Below are 7,552 nucleotides of genomic sequence, written 5' to 3' on the forward strand. Positions count from 1 at the left end.
GTTCCGTTCATTAGCATCATCCGAGAGAAGCATGGCAGAGTGTAGGTAGACATGGTACTGGCTACATCTTGATAAGAAGGCAATAGAAAGTGAACTGAGTGTCACACTGAGGAAAGCTTGAGCAAAAGAGACCCCAAAGCTCATCCCACAAGGACAAACTTCCTCCAATAAGGTTACACCTGCTTCAATAAGGTCACACTTTCTAGTAGTGTCACTTCCTTTGGCTGGTATTTTCTTTCAACTTACTATAGATTCTGAGTTGTAGGGAGCCACCTGGAGGCACAGGTGGTCCTGCAGTTTGGAGGTAGCCATGTGGGGCTGAGCACCCTTGCCTGCACCCTTGCTTGTACATGCTCAGACCAGCAGAATGGCATTAACCAATCAGGACAGCGTTCAAGCCTCTCCACCGCTTAAAAGCAGCTGCCTCTGGGCCCAACCCTCTCTCTCTAAGCTTTCTCTCATCCCTGCTCTATCTTCCCTTCCCCCAATTTTCCTCAAGGGAATGCTCCAAATAAAGATGTGACCAGAGAAGGAATTCTCGTTTTTGGTGGCGTTCATTCCTGCTGGACAGGATGGCCCCCCGCAACTGGTGCTCGAAACCCCGGGACGCTGAGGGACCCTGACAACTACGCCGGGGGACCCTGAGAAGGAAGTGCCCAGCAACGTGCTGTAAGCCCGGGAGAAAAAGCCGAAATCAGACACCAGGACACAGAGAGCCGTGAATTTCAGAACTCTGAACACGTGGAGCGGTGAGTGACGTCAGTTGAATCCCCCAAAAAGGGGAGGAAAAAGAATTTCAAAGTATAGGCCTAAAAAGAAAAGAAAATACAAAAAAAAATCAAAGTTAAGGTATCTGAAAGAAGGTACAGAAAGCAACGGGGAAGAAAAATCCCTTAAGTTCAGTGCAGGAGGAATGTAAATAAAAACAACAGCAAAAAAGGCGAGGTAACTAAGGTGGGACTATGAGGACGATGGGGTACGGGAGACCGCGGCTTCCGCTCCCTCTCCGTCCACCTGCGTACTCGCTGTTAGAGACTGGAGGCAACAGTCTCGTAGGGAGGCGAGTTTGATCGTGTTCGAAGACTGCCTTCCCTGTTCTTAAAGAGCCACACAGCTTTTGGAGGTGATTTTCGCCTAATTTTGTTAAGAGAGCTCAGTCTCTGGCTCTCACGTACAGAAAACTTGAACTTTGTTTGAGGAAGTAGCCGGTGGTGGTGGCGCACGCCTTTAATCCCAGCACAGGCTCTGCGAAAAGCCGCGTTTCCATAGCAACATGGGCAGGCGGAGGAAGCTCGCCGGCGGGGCCACGTACTAAGTGCTCGTCGCTCCCTGGCCCCTGGGGGGGTCTGGGGCTGGGGCCCCCCGCGGCCCTAACCGGGCCCTCCATGGGTGGGCGGATGCCCCCCCTCGCAGGAGCTTGGAAAAGACTCACGGCCTGCGGTGCGAGTTCATTGCCTGAGGCGAGGCAGGGTGCACAGTTTGCAGATACAGGATAAACCGGAGAGCCCGCGCACGGCCCGGGGCGGAGCCATGCCTTTGGGCCATGCGTGCTGGGCCTCAGAGGCGGGGCAACCGCCGCTGTCTGCTGCTGCCACCGCCGCTCACAGCCACAGCCGCCAAAAATTTAGTCAGATAAAAACATTTGTCGCCAAAAATTCAGTCAGATAAAAACATTTATCCCCCAAACAATGTCCCTTTGTCAGCAGGAAGTAGTCAGATTGATGGTCTACGCCCATTCTCCCTCAAAGAACTGGTCCTAATTATCATAATAAAGGCGTGTCTACCTGGTTACCGTATCCTAGGTAACATAGGCGGACCTTTTGCCTGAGGCAACGGGTGAGATAAACAATGCTACCTAGAGGTTTTTTCATTTGAATGCAGGAGCTGGAGAGATGGCTCAGAGGTTAAGAGCACTGCCTGCTCTTCCAAAGGTCATGAGTTCTATTCCCAGTGACAACTGTTTTGGTTATTAGACAATAGAGGGGGACTACCAGTGACAGCTTCCCCCAGAGAAAGGATTTCTCTTGCATTCTTTACATTTAATTTTTAATTCAAAATATTGCTGGAAAAAACAGCATCAGACAGACATGCTCTGTTTGAAAGATTTGCTCTTTGAAACGGAGACATGCAAGTCTCTAAGTTCAAAACCAGCCTACTTCCAGTACTGATTGTGCTGAATTTTTACACTGAGAGTTTTTAATACTCTTAAATGTTTATTTGGGAGGAGAGTTTTGTTTATGTTTTTCTAGGAATGCTGACATACATCTGGATGCCAGCGAGACTGACAAGAGAGATAAAGAAGATGACCCAGTGGATGCTGAGTGTCCTGCTGTGGAAGATTCGTGTGGAGACAGCAGTGATGACCCTCTGGGCGGTGCCAAGAGCAGCTGTTTCACACCATCGACTTGAGCAACACCCTGTGCAACCTCTTATCTCTTAACAATTTTCTGACTGACTCTACTTTGCCTTTTCCTTCCTTAGGAATGGGTGGGAGCAGAGATATTCTTGGCATGCTGCGTCTAGGTGGAAGTGCTGTATGTCTTTGATTGATGTGCTACCTGCTAGCCCAAGTGAGGTGGGGACCAGATTGGAAAATAGTTTTGCCTTATTGCTCTTATTAACAAGAGAAGAGGGAGATGTAGGGAGCCACCTGGAGGCACAGGTGGTCCTGCAGTTTGGAGGTAGCCATGTGGGGCTGAGCACCCTTGCCTGCACCCTTGCTTGCACATGCTCAGACCAGCAGAATGGCATTAACCAATCAGGACAGCGTTCAAGCCTCTCCACCGCTTAAAAGCAGCTGCCTCTGGGCCCAACCCTCTCTCTCTAAGCTTTCTCTTGTCCCTGCTCTATCTTCCCTTCCCCCAATTTTCCTCAAGGGAATGCTCCAAATAAAGATGTGACCAGAGAAGGAATTCTCGTTTTTGGTGGCGTTCATTCCTGCTGGTCAGGATGCGCCCCGCACTGAGTCAGTGCTCCTGGGACTTTCCTGGCTTTCAATATGATCACTCTAATAACTGCTCTATCATCAAATGGCATGCTCCCTATGTGTCTCTTCCTATATGTGCAATTTCGTCTAATAAGGACAAGAGTCATACAGGCTGAGACCTCTCTAATCATCTCTTTTAATTTTTTTACATCTGTGAATCCTATTTTTTTTTTAAATTAAGTTGTCATTCCCAGGTATCCCGGCTTAATGAATTTCAACTTTCTCTTTGAAGGGCACAATTCAATCAATAATATCTCTTTAGAAGGAAATTTATTGTGTGAGCAGTTTGGTAGAAGATAACAGAAACCCTCATAGAATGTAATTTTCACAAAAAGAATACTTACAAAAGTATAGCAGTATTAAACAAGTAAGAATGGGCATTTGTTACATACCTAGGATTGGTTGAAACCAAAGACGGGTGCACAAAGCACCTGGAGCTTAATGAGTAAAGTCACATGAGATTAGCAAGGCAGTATCTATAAGTATCTGCAACAAACTTAGACCAGCTTGAGTTACTCCATAATTGGTAGGAGTTGGTAAATGAATGCCTGAAATGTTCAGGTTTCTGTCATCTGGCACCATCTTTAGAGTGACATTCAGCTATGAAGCACCCAGGACAGTGACCATGGGAAAAAAATGTGAATTGCTAATTTGAAGGGACAGAGGAAATATTCGGTATAGCTCATGTATTGTGAGTTCACAAAAAATAGGATTAAAATTAGTTCATAATTTTTTAAATTGAAAATAAATGCCGTTTAAATCTGATTATAATGTGACAGATCAGTAATCTGAAAATACAGTAATAAAAACTTGATGTTATTATTAAAAGGAAGGTTATTGGTAAAGTCAATATTTAAAGCTAATTCACTTGATTTGGCATTTCCATTTGCTTGCTCTCCCCCCTAAATTTCTATTTAATGAAGCATGAATACTAAACAAGGTAATTTTCAGAAAAATGGATAATGAGATAAAATGTCTGACCACTGTCCAAATATTAATTAAAAAGATCTACATTAAAAACATAGATGTTGATTTCATAGGATTTTATGGCTCCAGAGAAAGTATAAGTTAAAATATTAGTAATAAGTGAATCATATTCTTTTGTCTTAGGAATGTGTTAGGACTAGTAACTCAGTAACAATGAGAAGAAAGGGAAAGTAGGCAGTGATTTTATTTCAGGGACAGAACACCATGTGTCTAATATCTCTCTCTTTATGACATCACGTAACTTTTAAGTGATTCACATTTTCTTAGATAGGTAACTTAAACTATTATGTCTTTCAACCTTATAAACTTTGCATCTTTTTATTTTCAAAGTTTATTAAATTATAAAAGTTTCCATTTCAGCCCCTCCTCCCAACACCCTCCCACTCCCCCCACTCCCTTTCCTCCTCCCTCACCATACCTAAGAGCAGTCAGGGTTTCCTGCCCTGTGGGAAGTTCAAGTTCCTCACCCCTCCCTCCAGGTCCAGGAAGGTGAGTATCCAAACAGACTGGATCCCAAAAATCCAGTATATGCAGAGGAAACAAGTCCCAATGTCATTGTCAATGGCTTTTCAGAAAGGCTCCGGGCCAGCCACATTCAGAGAATCCGGCCACATTCAGAGAATCTGGTTGGAACACGTGCCTGTTCAGTCCCAGTCCAAATGGCCTTGGTGAGCTCTCATTAGATCAGTCCCCTTGTATCAGTGGGTGATCGCACCCCTCGCGGTCCTGATTTCCTTTTTCATGTTCTTCCTCCTTCTCCTCCTCATTTGGACCTTGGGGGGCTCAGTCCGGTGCTCCAATGTGGGTCTCTGCCTGTATCGCCATCCATCGTAGGATGAAGGCTCCCTCTGGTCTTGTCTTCTTTGCTCACGTTCTCTTTCCTTCTGCTTCTCCTTTGAATCTAGGGAGTTTAAGTCCAGTGTTCCAATGTGGGTCTCTGTCTCTATCTCCATCCATTGCCAGATGAAGGTTCTGGCCCTCTTGTCTATTTCCAATATCCAGGAGGATAAGTACATGATTTTCTTCAGGTTCACCTTCTTATTTAGCTTCTCTAGGATCATGAATAATAGGCTCAAAGACCTTTAATTATGGCTAGAATTCACTTATGAGTGAATACATACCATATTCCTCTTTTTGGGTCTGGATTACCTCACTCAGTAAAGCGTTTTCTATGTCCATCCATTTGCAGGCAAAATTCAAGATGTCATTGTTTTTTACCGCTGAGTAAAACTCTAATGTGTATATGATCCACACCTTCTTTAACCATTCTTCTATTGAGGGGCACCTAGGTTGTTTCCAGGTTCTGGCTATTACAAAAAGTGCAGCTATGAACATAGTTGAACAAATGCCTTTGTGGTATGAGAGGACCTCTCTTGGATATATTCCCAAGAGTGGAATTGCTGGGTCTTGAGGGAGGTTGACTCCCAGTTTCCTGAGAAACCGCCACACTGATTTCCACAGTGGCTGCACAAGTTTGCATTCCCACCAACAATGGATGAGAGTTCCTCTTTCTCCACATCATCTCCAGCATAGGCTACCATTGGTGTTTTGACTTTAGCTAATCTGACCGGTGTAAAATGGTATCTCATAGTTGTTTTGATTTGCATTTCCCTGATCGCTAAGGATGTTGAGCATGTCCTTAAGTGTCTTTTGGCCATTCGAAGTTCTTCTGTTGAGAATTCTCTGTTCAGATCAGCACCCCATTTTTTAATTGGGTTAATGAGAGTTTTAGTGTCTAGTTTCTCTGAATTTGATAACAAAAGCATAGTATATCTATCTCATTTTCAACCCCCATCAGAGACTCCAGAATAATGAAATATTATCTGCATAAACAGAAAGTGTGGAACAAACAACTTCTAAAACTATAAAAATGATGGAGACAGCTGGATAGTTGGACAGTCTCCTAAGGTTCCTCTACAACACTGGGGCTTCCTTCTGTGGTCTACAGTCCAGAATATCTGACAGACTCTTCTTTGAAGCAGGAATTTTGAACTGTTTCATTTTATAAGAGAAATATGATAGTTCACTGTCAGTCATAATTTGTACAGCTATCCCCATATGGGTCATAACTTCTAATAAATGTGTAATTACAGAATTAACCTTTTCAGAAATTAAAGCAGTTTCCTGTTGAAATCCTTTTTAAGTATCTATGGTGTTCTGCACATGTTTTACTTTTACAAATTCAGGAAAATGAAGATCTGATAGCCAATTTCATTTTCTTGGGTAACTTTTAGGTTGCTTCCTGTAGGTAACTGAGTTTTTATACAAAGAAGTTGGGCATTTCCTTATAATACTCTTAGTTTGTTACCAAGTGTTAAAAAATTATTTTTCCAAACACTTTCTACTTAAATTCTATTTCTTATGAAATTCTGAGGCTTCTAGTATATTTTCTATTAATAGACAATCAGTTTCATCATTGCCTTGAGTTACAGAGACTGGTAGACACATATGTATTCTAATATGTGTTATATACAATGGATGATTTCTATTTCTTATTACTTATTGTAGTTGAATAAAAAACACAGCTTAGTCTGAATCATTTGGAACAATTCTACAGTCTTCATGTATAAAACAATTTTTCTGCATATCGAGAGTCAGAAACTATATTAATATGTTTTGAAAAATATAATAATACCATGAGAACAGCATATGATACTGATTTGTTTTAACTTAATCATAAGTGCTTTGAGCCACTCTACTTATTTTTCCCCAATTATAACCAGTCCTTCCTGATTTTTTTGCATTAGTATAAAATGTAGGGGCTCCAGAATATGGCAATCCCTTTATGATATGAGAGAGAATACAATTAATTCTTTTACTTTTACTAAAGTCTCTTGCTTTGGGGATATTTCTTAATAATCTTTTCCAAAAAAAATTACTCCAAGCTCTTTGCCAATGATCATTTTCTGCCCACAATGAAGCAATTTCAGCATTACTAAAAGGTACCAAAATTCTCGCTGTGTCTTTTTCTGCTAATTGACAAAGTCTCAATTTTCCTATCAAAATCAATTCAGAAACCCTTTCTACATAAGTCTTTTTGTTTTTATTAATTTGTGTGGCAGAGGTATCTATTCTAAGCTATTATCTTCTCCATGCATAGTAATTCCTGTAGGGGAATGATAAGGAGGTAGTACAACTAGGATACAGTTAGGCTCTGGATACAATTAACCCACATGTTCATACTATAATTTCTTTTCTTCGAGAGCTAACGCCCTCTCAACATCAACTGAGAAGTTTCTTGGACTATTTAAATGCTTATCACCTTCTAAGGTTTGAAATAAATTAATTAGTTCTTGAGTAGTTAATTCAATTGCAGACCATAGGCTGTTCTTATCTCCTAGCAAGTTTTGGAATGATTAAGAGTTTTCAATTAATCTCTACTAATGTGTACTATCAGTGGTTGAATTTTCTGTAAACCTGTCTTATATCCTAAATAGTTAACAGAATTTCCCCTTTGTATTTTTTTTCAGAAGCAATTTGTAATCCCCAATAAGACAAAATTCTCCTTACTTCATCAAACATTTTTTTCTACAGTATCTGAATCATCAAGTGTGATGTAATCCATATGATGGTAAATTA

At 41.6% G+C, this 7,552-nt stretch overlaps 1 long non-coding RNA gene and 1 pseudogene across 1 annotated transcript; both read left to right on the forward strand.

The window, feature by feature from the left end:
• Positions 1–369: 369 nt before the first annotated feature.
• LOC148122065 (uncharacterized) lies at positions 370–2,912 on the forward strand. Its single transcript, XR_015737873.1, has 2 exons — positions 370–749; positions 2,250–2,912. It is a non-coding gene; the product is annotated as an uncharacterized LOC148122065 (long non-coding RNA).
• On the forward strand, positions 1,281–1,507 carry LOC148122066 (Nuclear RNase P; annotated as a pseudogene).
• Positions 2,913–7,552: the final 4,640 nt, after the last annotated feature.

This window comes from Myodes glareolus, chromosome 5 (genome assembly GCF_982192425.1).
Source record: "Myodes glareolus chromosome 5, mMyoGla1.1, whole genome shotgun sequence".
Taxonomy (NCBI): Eukaryota; Metazoa; Chordata; class Mammalia; order Rodentia; family Cricetidae; genus Myodes; species Myodes glareolus.